Source organism: Acomys minous, assembly GCF_964271855.1.
Source record: "Acomys minous genome assembly, chromosome: 2".
NCBI classification, from domain to species: Eukaryota; Metazoa; Chordata; class Mammalia; order Rodentia; family Muridae; genus Acomys; species Acomys minous.
This window is the reverse complement of record NC_140484.1, coordinates 15435734-15450760: the sequence shown is the minus strand read 5'-3', so window position 1 is coordinate 15450760 and position 15027 is coordinate 15435734. Positions and strand designations below refer to the sequence as shown.

Sequence of the window (15027 nt, the reverse complement as noted above, 5' to 3'; positions counted from 1 at the left end):
AAGTGTCTAGATGTGTAGCCACAGGAAATTAGGAAAGGTGAATTTTATTAACATAAATGAAGAAAATGATCATGACATTTGAAAAGATGAAGATCTCCCTGAGAAAACATTTCATATTAAAGGAAAAACTTTCATATTATAAATTCTCATTTAATACCGGCCAAGGTAGTGCACACCTTTAATCCTAGCACATTGGAGGCAGATGCAGATGGATATTGTGAGGTGGAGGCCAGACTGGTCTACATAGTTTTAAGTCATCCAGAGCTTTAAAGAAGAAAGTTCTTATTTAGATATTCACCACACAGGATATATGGTGGAACCTTATCTGAACCCAGAACAGCAGTTGTGAAGGTATAGAAAAATTAATTGCTGGACAGACAGCCCAGTTTCTCTTCCAAGCACCCACATGAGAGCTCACAGCCTCCAGTTTCAGAGGTACAACACTCTCTTCTGGCCTCCAAAGGGACTGCTTGCACATGGTGCACAGGCATACAAGCAAAACACCCATACACATAAGATTTTAAAATGTTAAAAATCATTTAAAAAAGAAAAAGTGATTGCTGTGCATGGAACTCTTTGTTTTGTTTTGTTTCATGTTTTTTGTTTTGTTTCTTGTTTCTTGTTTCTTGTTTTATGTTTTATTTGTTTGTTTTTTGAGACAAGGTTTCACTTTGTAGCCTGGCTATCCTGGAACCCTTTGTTTGTTTGTTTGTTTGTTTCTGAGACAGGATTTCTGTTGTCGTCTTGGACCCACCTGCCTTTGTATCTCTTGAGTGCTGGATTAAAGGCATGCGTTACCATGCCCAGCTTTGACCAGGGTTTTTTTTTAAATGGCCTTCTTTTTTTTTTTTTTTTTAAAGTTTATTACTTTATTTAGAGGTGAGACATGCATGTGTGTATGTTGCACATGGAAATCAAAGGTCAATTTTTGGACGTTAGTCCACTCTTTCTACTGCATGGATCCTCTTGAGCTCAGGTCTTCAGGCTTAGTGGCAGGCACCTTTACTTGTTGAGCCATCTCACTGGGTCCATAATTATTTTAAGTCTTCTTTAGCTCAAGAGTATTGACTTTGAGTTTGTGCTATACCTTGGCTTAGATTCAGGTCTCTTTCTAAAATTTTCTCATCTCTGTCTCTTTTTGAATATATAAAAATGTTCTCCATTGTTATATTTGGTCATTTAATGTAACATGTTTACATGCTATTCAGCATGTTTTCATACACAAAGTCATTGTGAAATGTGTGCCACAGTCAAGCTTACTAATGTGCCTATAACATTAATAGGATACACTTAGCATATTTGATTTTTAGAGTCACAAGTCTGGGCACTGCTGACCTGGGATCTCTGCTTCAAGATCTTTGACAGGTTCAAAAGAGTTGGTCAGGGCTGATGTCTAATTTGAAGACTTGACTGAAGAAGGATTAACTTCCAAGCTGTCAGGGTAGTTAGAATTCTTTTCTTCAAGGGCTGCTGGACCGAGAGCCTAGATTGTTGGTTGTTGGCTGACAGTCACTCTTCATTCCTTGTCACGTGGACCTCTTCAGTGTGAATGCTTGTTCTGTTACATCATGCAAGCCAAGCAGGCACTTGAGTCTTTACCAAGATGGTACTTAACTTTATATGACCTAGTCATAGACAACAGTGTCTGATTATCTTTGCCAAATTCCTCTGGAATCAAGGTTCTAGGCCCTCCATACAAGGGAATGGGGTTGGGTAAGGGCATGGGTACCAGGAGGTAGAAGCCATTAGGGCAGCATGCTAAAGTTTACTTGCCACAGTTATAACCTGTTATCACTATTTTGATGTTCAGACTGTTACATATTTACCCTGTTCCAGCCTTTCATTCTGGCCACTGTGCCATTTTGACATGTCTTTTGATCTTTGAGCTCAAGAAGTTATTCCAAACTCATCATAATGTTTTAGGCTAGAGCTCTGGAATTAGTCGTTGTTCTAAGGCTCTGATTTACGGGAGATTGGTATTAGAACAATCAAATTGTTCCTTGCTGTGAGTTTTAGTATCATAGGCATTCTCAGATACTCTATGTGTGTGTAAACTGTATGCATACACATCATTTTTCAAGATGCCTCTGTCTCACAGTAGTGTCTTCAGTTATAATGCAGCAATATAGCATTCATTCTTGGTTTTTTTTCCCCCTTTCTCTGAGAGCCTAGCTTTTATCCTATTTAATCTTCCAGTCTTCCTGTTTAACCCATCTTGTGTTGTTCATTATTTTCTCAGTTTTCTCTCCCATACATCACTTGGGAGGTCATTTGACACCTTGTATGGTGCTGCCTTCTACCTTCTTTAAAACCTGGGTCTGAAACTGAGTTCAGGGCCGCAGTCTCCTCACCTTTAGTAGTGCCTCATGCCCTCTCGCGGAACGTTGGCAGCTCTTGCCCCTGCCCTGTGTGGCGTGGGTGTGGATGCTGTGGTCATTGTGCCCACTGGTGTCTAGTTCCAGGCTCTGGGCCAGGCCCTCTGTGAGGTATCGTTTCATTCTACTTATTCCAAAGCCTGTTTTGAGCTCCTGCAGTCGCCTAGGGTGACGCCTGCTGAGCCTGTACTCACTGTGTGACTGCTGAGCCTGTACTCACTGTGTGACTGCTGAGCCTGTACTCACTGTGTGACTGCTGAGCCTGTACTCACTGTGTGACTTTAAATGTCTGTAGGTCTTTTATAGAAAAGAAACTAGGTTTGACTCAGGGATGTATCTCTTTTCCTTTATCTTTCTTTTGTAGGTAAGAGATAGGAGCTGAAAAGAAGAAAAGGAGAATATAGAAATATAGAGGGAGGATAGAACAAAAGGTAGATTATTGAATCTACTCCTCATCTCAAGCCCTAATTGTTACTCACAAATAAGGTTATTTTTTAATTTAATGGTATTGAATTTTATATATTGATGCAAATCATACTCATGTCAAAAACTAGTCTAGTTTTATTACAAGAATATATACTATAGTTCTAATATATAGATATGATTCTATAGATATATGAAGTAGAGTAGTTAAATAAGGTCTTCAGAAACCTTAGAAGTAGGCTTTAATGTCAGTGAAAGAATGGACTTGAGGGAGGGAGGGAGGGGGAGAGAGAGAGAGAGAGAGAGAGAGAGAGAGAGAAGAGAAAGAGAGAGAGGAGAGAGAGTGAGAGAAGAGGAGAGGAGAGAGAGGGAGAGGAGAGAGAGAGGGGAGAGAGACAGAGGAGAGAGAGAGAGGAGAGGAGAGAAAGAGAGAGGAGAGAGGAAAGGAGAGAGAAGAGAGAGGAAAGGAGAGAGACAGAGGAGAGAGAGAGAGAGAGAGAGAGAGAGAGAGAGAGAGAGAGAGAGAGAGAGAGGGGGCGCTCTTCTTTCTGCCAGCAGAAGATGTGGCCCAAATTAAAGGTGGGTCTTCCCACCTCTAAAGATATGGGTTAAAGGTACATGTTCCTGCCTCAAATTCAGGTTAGAAATGGGTCTTCCTACTTGAAATGGTTTAATTTAAAAATACCTCAAAGGTGTGTCCAGCCACTTGGGTTTTAGTTAATCCTGAGTGAATTCAAGTTGACAGCCATAACCAACTGAGCCTCCTCTCCAGCTTGTCGTTCAGGTTGTCAATACTGGAGATGTTTCTTTCCTTGTAAGTAGTCACGAGTTCCCCTGCCCCGCCCCACCCCCATCCATGGCCATTAGTTTGATGATAACAACAGTCTTATGAGTGGGCCTTATTTCTCTAGGGTTTGTAAGTGCTGGACCCCCTGCACTATCTTTGGCTCCCTATTTTGGAATAAAGTTTGCAATTCTATGTGTGACTTTCAAAATGCCTCCCCTGCTTTCTTTTTGAGACAAGGTTTTAGCCCAGGCTAACCTACCTTAAATTTACAGCATTAAAGTGCCACGCTTATGTACATTCTACTAGATAGAGTATTGTAGTTTAGAGCCTATCTTTCCATTTGCTAGGTACCCTTCAACTTTAGTAATTGATTAACCGTCCTTTTCCAGAGGTTGTACAGGTGAACAAGTGAACTGTGTAGTATTTCACCTTAATAACAACTGTTATCATAATGTCACTATTCTGTAAGCAATGATTACGTCTCTCTGGTGTGTATTTTGCACTGTTCTCTGATTAAGCACACTTATTTTTGAACATTTACCATAGGCAGCCTTGGTTGTCCTATAACTAGCTCTGCAGACCAGGCTGACTATAAACTCATAGAGCTCCACCTGGTTCTGCCTCTTGGATGCTAAGATAGAGGCATGTCCCACCACTGCCTAGCTAAAGATTTTTTAAAAATATAATAGAAGAAAGTTTATTTAGGGATTATGGTTTCAGATGTTTAGAGTCCATAATCTTGTTTGCTTCAACACAGGGGGGCAGATGCCTAGGGCAGCCACCGAGAGCTTCCACCCTGAGCTCAAGTAAGAGGCAGATAAATTATGGGATTTACAGGTATGAATCATATCCCTTAGGAACAATCTGGGCAATCTCAGAGAGGAGGCAACGATGTGATTAACTTACAGTAATATTGCTGCAAGTAGAATTCAAGCCTATGTTTGAACTTTCTCTAAATATTAAAACAAAACACAAATAGCATCTATTGTCTACCCCGACTCAGTGTTATTTTTATACTTTTTTTCCTTGTAGTTACTGTTTGTGTTAATTTCTCCCTAAAATATAGTATACATTAGGTTAGAATGTTTATCATACTCAAGGCTCTGGTTTCAATTCCCAGCACTGTGCTTGAACTGTGCAAGAGGGAAGGAGGAAGGGAGGGAGGCAGGGAGGGAGAGAGGGAGGGAGGGAGGGAGAAAGAGAGAGGTTGGGGGGAGGAGAGAGAACACACAGAAGTGAGAGTTAAATAGAGTATAAATTACATGAGAGCGGGCGTTGAACCTGTGAGAGACAGACGTGTTGAGGACTCATTTCTACCATTCCTATTTAGTCACTGTAATATCTCTGAATTCATTTACTTTCCTGTAAAAATAACAATACTAACAACTTTTTAAATGAGAGAATTTGTTAAACAAAGCACACGTTTTTAGTAAGCAATTTCTGATAAACTTTAGCTCTCCTTTTGTGTATACCTGTGAGGAATAAATACTTGATTTGTAGATGAATTTACTGCTGTTATGGACTCTAGTTCATGCTGTCTTCCAGAACATTTTGAAATGGAATTGATATCCTTGGAAGAAGCTCCTTCTCCTCCTCTTGCAAAGTTTGGAACCCTTATTTAATTTTTCTACAGTTTTGTGTAATCAGCTAAATCACTTCGATCATCTGACATTATGGCAGATGAGAGTTTCATTTTTAGAGTAAACTAGTAAATAGGGCTTTAAAAATGGCAGTAATTGCTGGATTGGCAAGTGAAATGATGGTTCAGCAGGCAAAGGCACTGCTGTGAGGCCTGACAACCTCACCAGGACCCACACAGCACAAGGAAAGAACTGACTCTCCCCATTCTGTCCTCAGCCTTCCACATGGGCACCATGGCGTGTACACCCCTGTACTCTCTCACAATACATACGTACATGAACAAATGTAATTTTTAAAAGGTGATCATTGACTTTGTAGGTTAGAGCTGAATGCCTTGCAAGGCATATGGAAAACTGCGTTTCTCCTGGCCTGACTTTTTAGTTGATATAGTAGTGGAAAGGGAATTCTTTACCACGGCTTAAGGATACATAAATTCTCAACGCAGCTGTCTTTTTATTGTTGATTATTATAGCTTCTATTACTCCTAGAAGTTGACCAGCAGGGACCTGAGTTTAGGAGATTTTGTCATTCAGCTTTCATATAGTAAATGCCGAGGCCAGCCCTTTGCCTGCAGGCCCTTTATCAGTGAAGAGGAGCTGTGGCATTCCTTTAGGTGGCCCAGTGTGGGGAGGGGTGAAGATTCTCAGGGTTCTCTCAGGGTGGATTTGTGTCTTTGAACTTGCCAAGTCCATGATACTGTATTCTTGAGACACCAGACACCTTTTGTTGCAACATTCAGTCATTCCCCCCCCCCTTGTCCTTTATTTAACTGGAACTTGTTTAGTGCCTCCTCTATTTTGCATAGGCTTTTAAATTTTTTAAGATTTATTTTTAAATTACGTATATGTGTAAGCGTGTAGGTATGTGCACATGAGTGCTAGTGGAGACACATGGGTGTGTGCACATGAGTGTGGTAGAGACACATGGGTGTGTGCACATGAGTGCTGGTAGAGACACATGGGTGTGTGCACATGAGTGCTGGTGGAGACACATGGGTGTGTGCACATGAGTGTGGTAGAGACACATGGGTGTGTGCACATGAGTGCTGGTAGAGACACATGGGTATGTGCACATGAGTGCTGGTAGAGACACATGGGTGTGTGCACATGAGTGCTGGTGGAAACACATGGGTGTGTGCACATGAGTGTGGTAGAGACACATGGGTATGTGCACATGAGTGCTGGTGGAGACACATGGGTATGTGCACATGAGTGCTGGTAGAGGCACATGGGTGTGTGCACATGAGTGTGGTAGAGACACATGGGTGTGTGCACATGAGTGCTGGTAGAGGCACATGGGTGTGTGCACATGAGTGCTGGTAGAGGCACATGGGTGTGTGCACATGAGTGCTGGTAGAGGCACATGGGTGTGTGCACATGAGTGCTGGTAGAGGCACATGGGTGTGTGCACATGAGTGCTAGTAGAGGCACATGGGTGTGTGCACATGAGTGCTGGTGGAGACACATGGGTGTGTGCACATGAGTGCTGGTAGAGACACATGGGTGTGTGCACATGAGTGCTGGTGGAAACACATGGGTGTGTGCACATGAGTGTGGTAGAGACACATGGGTATGTGCACATGAGTGCTGGTGGAGACACATGGGTATGTGCACATGAGTGCTGGTAGAGGCACATGGGTGTGTGCACATGAGTGTGGTAGAGACACATGGGTATGTGCACATGAGTGTGGTAGAGACACATGGGTGTGTGCACATGAGTGCTGGTAGAGGCACATGGGTGTGTGCACATGAGTGTGGTAGAGACACATGGGTATGTGCGCATGAGTGTGGTAGAGACACATGAGTGTGTGCACATGAGTGCTGGTGGAGACACATGGGTGTGTGTACATGAGTGCTGGTGGAGACACATGGGTATGTGCACATGAGTGCTGGTAGAGGCACATGGGTGTGTGCACATGAGTGCTGGTAGAGGCACATGGCTGTGTGCACATGAGTGTGGTAGAGACACATGGGTATGTGCACATGAGTGTGGTAGAGACACATGGGTGTGTGCACATGAGTGCTGGTAGAGGCACATGGGTGTGTGCACATGAGTGCTGGTAGAGGCACATGGGTGTGTGCACATGAGTGCTGGTAGAGGCACATGGGTGTGTGCACATGAGTGCTGGTAGAGGCACATGGGTGTGTGCACATGAGTGCTGGTGGAGACACATGGGTGTGTGCACATGAGTGCTGGTAGAGACACATGGGTGTGTGCACATGAGTGCTGGTGGAAACACATGGGTGTGTGCACATGAGTGTGGTAGAGACACATGGGTATGTGCACATGAGTGCTGGTGGAGACACATGGGTATGTGCACATGAGTGCTGGTAGAGGCACATGGGTGTGTGCACATGAGTGCTGGTAGAGGCACATGGGTGTGTGCACATGAGTGTGGTAGAGACACATGGGTATGTGCACATGAGTGTGGTAGAGACACATGGGTGTGTGCACATGAGTGCTGGTAGAGGCACATGGGTGTGTGCACATGAGTGTGGTAGAGACATATGGGTATGTGCACATGAGTGTGGTAGAGACACATGAGTGTGTGCACATGAGTGCTGGTATAGGCACATGGGTGTGTGCACATGAGTGCTGGTGGAGACACATGGGTGTGTGTACATGAGTGCTGGTAGAGGCACATGGGTGTGTGCACATGAGTGCTGGTAGAGGCACATGGGTGTGTGCACATGAGTGTGGTAGAGACACATGGGTATGTGCACATGAGTGTGGTAGAGACACATGGGTGTGTGCACATGAGTGCTGGTAGAGGCACATGGGTGTGTGCACATGAGTGCTGGTGGAGACACATGGGTGTGTGCACATGAGTGGTGGTAGAGGCACATGGGTGTGTGCACATGAGTGCTGGTAGAGGCACATGGGTGTGTGCACATGAGTGCTGGTAGAGGCACATGGGTGTGTGCACATGAGTGCTGGTAGAGGCACATGGGTGTGTGCACATGAGTGCTGGTGGAGACACATGGCTGTGTGCACATGAGTGCTGGTGGAGACACATGGCTGTGTGCACATGAGTGCTGGTAGAGGCACATGGCTGTGTGCACATGAGTGCTGGTGGGGACACATGGGTGTGTGCACATGAGTGCTGGTAGAGACACATGGGTGTGTGCACATGAGTGTGGTAGAGACACATGGGTGTGTGCACATGAGTGTGGTAGAGACACATGGGTGTGTGCACATGAGTGCTGGTGGAGACATGGGTATGTGCACATGAGTGCTGGTAGAGGCACATGGGTGTGTGCACATGAGTGTGGTAGAGACACATGGGTATGTGCCCATGAGTGCTGGTAGAGACACATGGGTGTGTGCACATGAGTGCTGGTAGAGACACATGGGTGTGTGCACATGAGTGCTGGTGGAGACACATGGGTGTGTGCACATGAGTGCTGGTAGAGACACATGGGTATGTGCACATGAGTGCTGGTGGAGACACATGGGTGTGTGCACATGAGTGCTGGTGGAGACACATGGGTATGTGCACATGAGTGCTGGTGGAGACACATTGGTATGTGCACATGAGTGCTGGTGGAGACACATGGGTGTGTGCACATGAGTGCTGGTGGAGACACATGGGTATGTGCACATGAGTGCTGGTAGAGACACATGGGTGTGTGCACATGAGTGTGGTGGAGACACATGGGTGTGTGCACATGAGTGCTGGTAGAGGCACATGGGTATAGGCGGAGGCCGAAAGAGAGAGTCAGATCTCCTGGAGCTGGGCTGCCTGACATGGGTGCTAGGAAACAACCTCTGGTCCTTTGCAAGGGCAGGAAGTACTTGTAATTGCTGAGCCACATCTCCAGCAACACGCCCCCCCTTGTGTGTGTGTGCGTGTTAAATACTATTTATTTTTTATTTGTATGTATGAATGGTTGCCTACTTGTGTACCTGGTACCAACCGAGGCCAGAAGAGGATATCAGGTCTCCTGGATAGTTTAGAACCATTATCTATTGTGCTGGGAACCCAACCTGAGTCCTCTGCAAGAGTAGTACTCACTACTCTTAACCACTGAACTATTTCTCCTGTGTGTGTGTGTGTGTGTGTGTGTGTGTGTGTGTGTGTGTGTGTGTGTGTATTTTTTAAAATGATGATCATATGTAACTGGACATAAAATTTAATTTAAATAAATAATGGCAGTCTTTCTACAGTGTTTAATTTGAATTTTATTTTACTCACTGTTTTGTGTTTTTGTGCACGTGTGCATGCTCTGTAGCCTCTGGGGATGGAACTCCAGTCTTCAGACTTGTGAGGCTTGCTCACTGAGTGCTCTTACTTGTGAGCCATCTCCTCCTTGGTCTAGCTTTTTACAGTTGTGCCAAGGAGAGTCATCCGGGGTGGGGGTAGGTGGAGAGTGAGCTGAAGAAGCAGGCCTGTGCTGTGCAGAGCTGTGCTTATGCGGGGTGAGATACACTCTATAAACTGCTTTGTTGAAACTTTGAGGTTACATAGGAAAATCATTTAAGGAGTTCTTTAATGACTAGTAAAAGCAGAATATTTCAATGTGGGAATGTAGTTGTAGTTGCTGGATTGACACCAGCCCCCTTTCCTTTTCTGTTTAAAAAGCTAGGCATTTGGAGTATGGCTCAGGGGCAAAGTGGGTTTGATCCACAGTAAAAGAGGTGGAGGATGGGAGAAGTTTAGAAAGAGGAAAAGCAAGGCCAGCCCAAATCTTGGTTAGAAAAGTATGAGCTTTTAAAGAATACATTAACTTAAAGATGTGGTCTTGCTGTAGCGCACACACTGGCCCCAGACTCATAATCTTCTTGGTGTAGCTTTCCATGAGTTGGGATTACGGGCATGTGCTACCATGCCTAGATGTTCAAACGTTTTTTCAGTCCTGGGGATAGAAGTTAGGGCCTCACACCCTAGGTAAGCAGCCTACCTCTGAGCTGCATCCCCAGCCCCTTCGTTTAACTTTTTTCTTTTAGTTTTGGTATTGCTAAGTTGCCCAGACTGACCTTAAACTCTCTCCATAGATCAGGCAGGTCTTGAATGTGGGATCCTTCCGTGTTAGCCTCCAGCAGCTGGGATCACAGGCCTGACAGTTCAGTCAAGGGCACTGTTTACTAAACGATGGACAGAACATGTATTATGTCTTTGTTTAAAACTGACCCATAAAAATGGCCCTGAAAGGCACAGAATGCACATGGGCATGGCAGCCAAAATGGCAGTGCTTTCTACTCCTACTGCCCAAGTTTCCTTTGCCCGTTTTCTCCCTTCATTTAAAAAATGTTCTTAAATATGAAGAAAGAGGAGAAATAGTAAACAGTAAAGTTAAAGCCTACTCCATTTATTTTGTAATGATCTGTTTTCCTCAAAGATTTAAGCAGTGTTTACAAGTATGAGTAAGATTAATTATTACAATACAAACTAATTTGAAAATTGGTTTTTAAATTGAGCCATAATATGTAAAATCTTATGATAATGTGCAAATCTGACTATATTCAAGTGCAGTTTTCATACCCGTACCAATTGTCCTGTAATAATCGGGAATGCATCCTCTGTGTGGTGTTTGCAAGTTAATACTATTTTGGCAATCACACTGGTATATATAGTGGCTTCCCTGGGTGTATGTGGCTCATTATTGATGATAATTTTATTTTGAAATTTTATTTTAAGTAGATAGGGTAAGCCTCTTTCAAAGTTTTAGTTGTTAGAGGATTGGGATGGGATGCATGAATGAGAAGGAGTAATAGAATGAACAACATGAAAGAAGCCCAGATAATAATTCACAAGTGGTAGGAAAAAAAAAAGCACAGATTCCTATGGAAAACAGAGGAGACAAGGAATTCGTGGAAGAAATGCCTTCAAAACTTAATTAAGAAGCTCTCACAAATACAAATAAATGTGTGTGTTGTAATGTCTGTGAATGAAGGAGTTTTGGCTGAGTTCTAGACCCAGCAGTACCTACTGTGCATATGTGTGAGAACCTGTCTCTTCAGACAAGCTCTCTTCCAGTGCTTACTCTATTTCCATCCATTGTTCCTTTTTCTACACTGCATACTCTCATATGCTTCACCTTTTTAAACTATATATATCTTATATGATCAAATTGAAATCTTCCTTCAGAATGGCACTCTTTTTTTCTATACATCAGCTTTAACCAAACTTAATAAATCGACCATGTCTCTAAAGGACAACACAATAGTAAGTCTTAGCAAAGAGTTTCTTTATATTAGGAATCTTTAATATATAGGGTTTTAATGCTGATGGAATGTTGCAAGAGTATATGTTCCAGGAAGAAAAGGGACAAAGATACCAGCTTGCTAATATCCCTGGCTGGCATGGAATTCACTATGTAAGCTCAAGCTGCTCATGAACTAGAGGCAGTCATCCTGCCCCAGTGTCTCAAGTTCTGAGATCATTGTGAGCCACCATGCCCAGTGAAGAATGGAATATTTTTAAAGGCTGGGGCTATAGCTCATTGGCAGAGTGTTTATCTAACATGCATACAGTTCTGGCTCCATCACCAGAGTGCTTCCAAAAAGGGGACAAGATTCTTTTTGTCCACTGTTGTGCCCATAACAAGAAAGACATTCCATAAATACTTACGGAATAAAATGTAAAACATTAGCCTTAAGAAAAACTTAATGTAACTTACTTATGAAAATAATTGTAGTGAAGTATTTTCTTGTTTGTATTGTGTTGTTTGAAACAGGATCTCCCTATGTAACCTTAGCTCGCCTGGAGTTCGATTTGTAGACCAGTCTGGATAGGAGGAAACGTGTGAGGTACTCTTCTGGATAGGAGGAAACGTGTGAGGTACTCTTCTGGATAGGAGGAAACGTGTGAGGTACTCTTCTGGATAGGAGGAAACGTGTGAGGTACTCTTCTGGATAGGAGGAAACGTGTGAGGTACTCTTCTGGATAGGAGGAAACGTGTGAGGTACTCTTCTGGATAGGAGGAAACGTGTGAGGTACTCTTCTGGATAGGAGGAAACGTGTGAGGTACTCTTCTGGATAGGAGGAAACGTGTGAGGTACTCTTCTGGATAGGAGGAAACGTGTGAGGTACTCTTCTGGATAGGAGGAAACGTGTGAGGTACTCTTCTGGATAGGAGGAAACGTGTGAGGTACTCTTCTGGATAGGAGGAAACGTGTGAGGTACTCTTCTGGATAGGAGGAAACGTGTGAGGTACTCTTCTGGCCTCACTGATGCTAGCTAGCCTTCCTCCATTCCTTTCATTCATTCTTTCTTTCTTTCTTCTTCCTTTTTCTATTTTTTTTTGGGGGGGGTTGGTTTTTCGAGACAGGCTTTCTCTGTGCAGCCTTGGCTGTCCTAGACTCACTTTGTAGACCAGGCTGGCCTCGAACGCACAGTAATCCGCCTGCCTCTGCCTTCTGAGTACTGGGATTAAAGGTGTGCGCCACCATGCCTGGCATTCCTTTCTTTCTTTCTTCCCCCGAGACAGGGTTTCTCTTTGTAGCTCTGACTGTCCTTGACTCACTTGTAGACCAAGCTGGTCTTGAACTCACAGAGATCCACCTGCCTCTGCCTCCCAAGTGTTGGGATTAAAGGTGTGCGCTATCATACCCAGCTCTTTAAAAAAAATTTTTTTTTGAGATTTTATTTTTATTTTGTGTGTATGGATGTTTTGCCTGCCTGCATGTCTGTACACCATGAGTGTGGGCCAGAAGAAAGCATCATGTTCTCTGGGTCTAAAGTTACAGTCATGTGGTTTCTGGGAATTGAACCCAAGTCTTCTAAAAGAGCAGCCAGTACTCTTAATGGCTGAGCCTTCTCTCCAGCCCCAGTAAAGAAAGCATTATTAGTGCCTCAGTGCAGGGCAGGGAGTCTCAGACTTTTAAACACTCCTCTTAACTGCCCCCTTTGTTCTGTTGCTTTTCTCCCGATATAAGTATTTCAAGTACAGACCAGCTGGAAAGGACTAAAATTAGTAATTATAGTGTCCAGGAGACATAGAGGTAAGAGTTTAGTATAGATGGTAGGAATAAAGAGTACCAGAATCACAAGTTTACATGTTCGTGCACAGAGAAGCATTGGAGTAGAATATCAAAGTAGTTAACCAGATAGAGTGCTAGAGCCAGCCACAGGGTAGACAGTGAAGATGGGTTGTAAAGGCAGACAGAGGAGCTCAGGTAGATAGGGTGCTTGCGGGTCATACATCCAGCTTGGGGAGCCATTGTGAATTGGATAGCACAGCACTGAAGACAACTATTCATTTAGCTATTTGTGAAATGGGTTGTAGGTTGAGGTAAAGAAACTGGAGTAAATGACTAGAACTCACTGCTGTAGCAGTTTGGGGTAATGTCACTGTTTGGCCTGTTGTATTGTTTAGTGACGCCTTTAGCGGATAGCCTTTGAAGTCTCCCATCCCCACTCTATGATGTAGGGATGATGACTGCAGGAGGAAGAATTCTAGGAAGCAGTAGGTATGGATCCCCACTTTCTGTCCTAGTTTCTAAATTCCTGAGAATGAATAGACAAGTACTTAACTGTGAAATGAGGAAAACGAGCTGTAAGACTGAGTCTAGAGTGGATCGTTTTTGGAGTTCTAAGCAACTGTTAATCCTTATATGATTATAGATAATGTGTATAGGAAATACTATACCTTGTATCCCATTATTAATTTCTACTAATTATTTAAAGAAGTACAAGAACCAGAACATTATCTCATGTTCTATAAAATGTTATTTCTTATAAAAAATAACTTCTCTATTTTAAAATATGTATTCATTGAGTATGATTTGGTATTTACCATGTTAGCTATTACTAAGCTATCACAGTGCTCAAGTTAGTGGGCAAAACTTCATCCTGGGTTATTTTTGGAGAAACACGAATATAGGGGCCATTCTGCCATATGTATATCTTATAAAACTAAGCAGAGCTTGAGGAGATTCAGTAAAGTGCTTGCCTGGCAAGCATGAGGACCTGAGTTCCATCTCCAGCATCCATAAAAAACCAACCAAACCAAACCAAACAAAGCCCAAACTGAGCATGTGATGTGCCCTTGTAAGGCAGAGACAGGAGGATCCCTGGGGTTTGCTGGTCAGCAGGCCTAGTCTAATGAGCAAGTTGCGAGTCCCAGGTACTAGTGAGAAACTTCATCTCAAACAAGGTTAACCCCTGACCTACACACACACACACACACACACACACACACACACACACACACACACACACACACACACACACACACACCTAAAAACTGCTCCCCTCCGGCTGCCTCAAAGCACAATGCCAACAGTGTTCGGTGTCATTAGATTTGTTACTTTTGGGCTACTGAATACATTGTGTTCTCTTCCATGCTTTGCTTGCTGGTGGTTTTAATGCCAGGACTTTCAAGGTCCCTACTTTTCTTCCCCTGTTTTCTGTTTGGATCGTTTATTGCCCCACCCCCTTTAGTCCATCTGGAAAGATGAAGAGGCAGCTGCTATGGTTAACTGTGCATTGTGGTTAATGAATAACAGACTAACAGGACACATAAAGCATGTGGGAACTATGCAGAGTTAGTTGCTGTCAGAGCCCTAGGGAGACAATGCCTTTTCTCTTCTTTTTAAAAAAACATTCTCCAGTAGTATTTTGTTTCTTAATTTACCATTCTTAATATTGTAATGCTACCACAAAGGTCTCTTTTTTTCTGCTTGGTCTGTATAGCATTTTACTTTATAGTGAATTTATAGAAGATAGTTAAAGTTCAAAAAGGAGAATCATAATTAGGAAGTAGGTTTCCTAGTTCAGGTGTTTCCACAGATAAATGGGGACAGAAATTTTATGACATACTTGGTTTTGGGGCCTATACGTTTTTTTTTTTTTTGTTT

At 43.2% G+C, this 15027-nt stretch overlaps 1 protein-coding gene across 10 annotated transcripts in view; it reads left to right on the top strand.

Annotated features, from left to right (window-relative positions):
- BTRC (beta-transducin repeat containing E3 ubiquitin protein ligase) overlaps positions 1-15027 on the top strand; it is a 176990-nt gene that overhangs the window by 44760 nt on the left and 117203 nt on the right. The gene's annotated exons all lie outside the window — the stretch shown is intronic.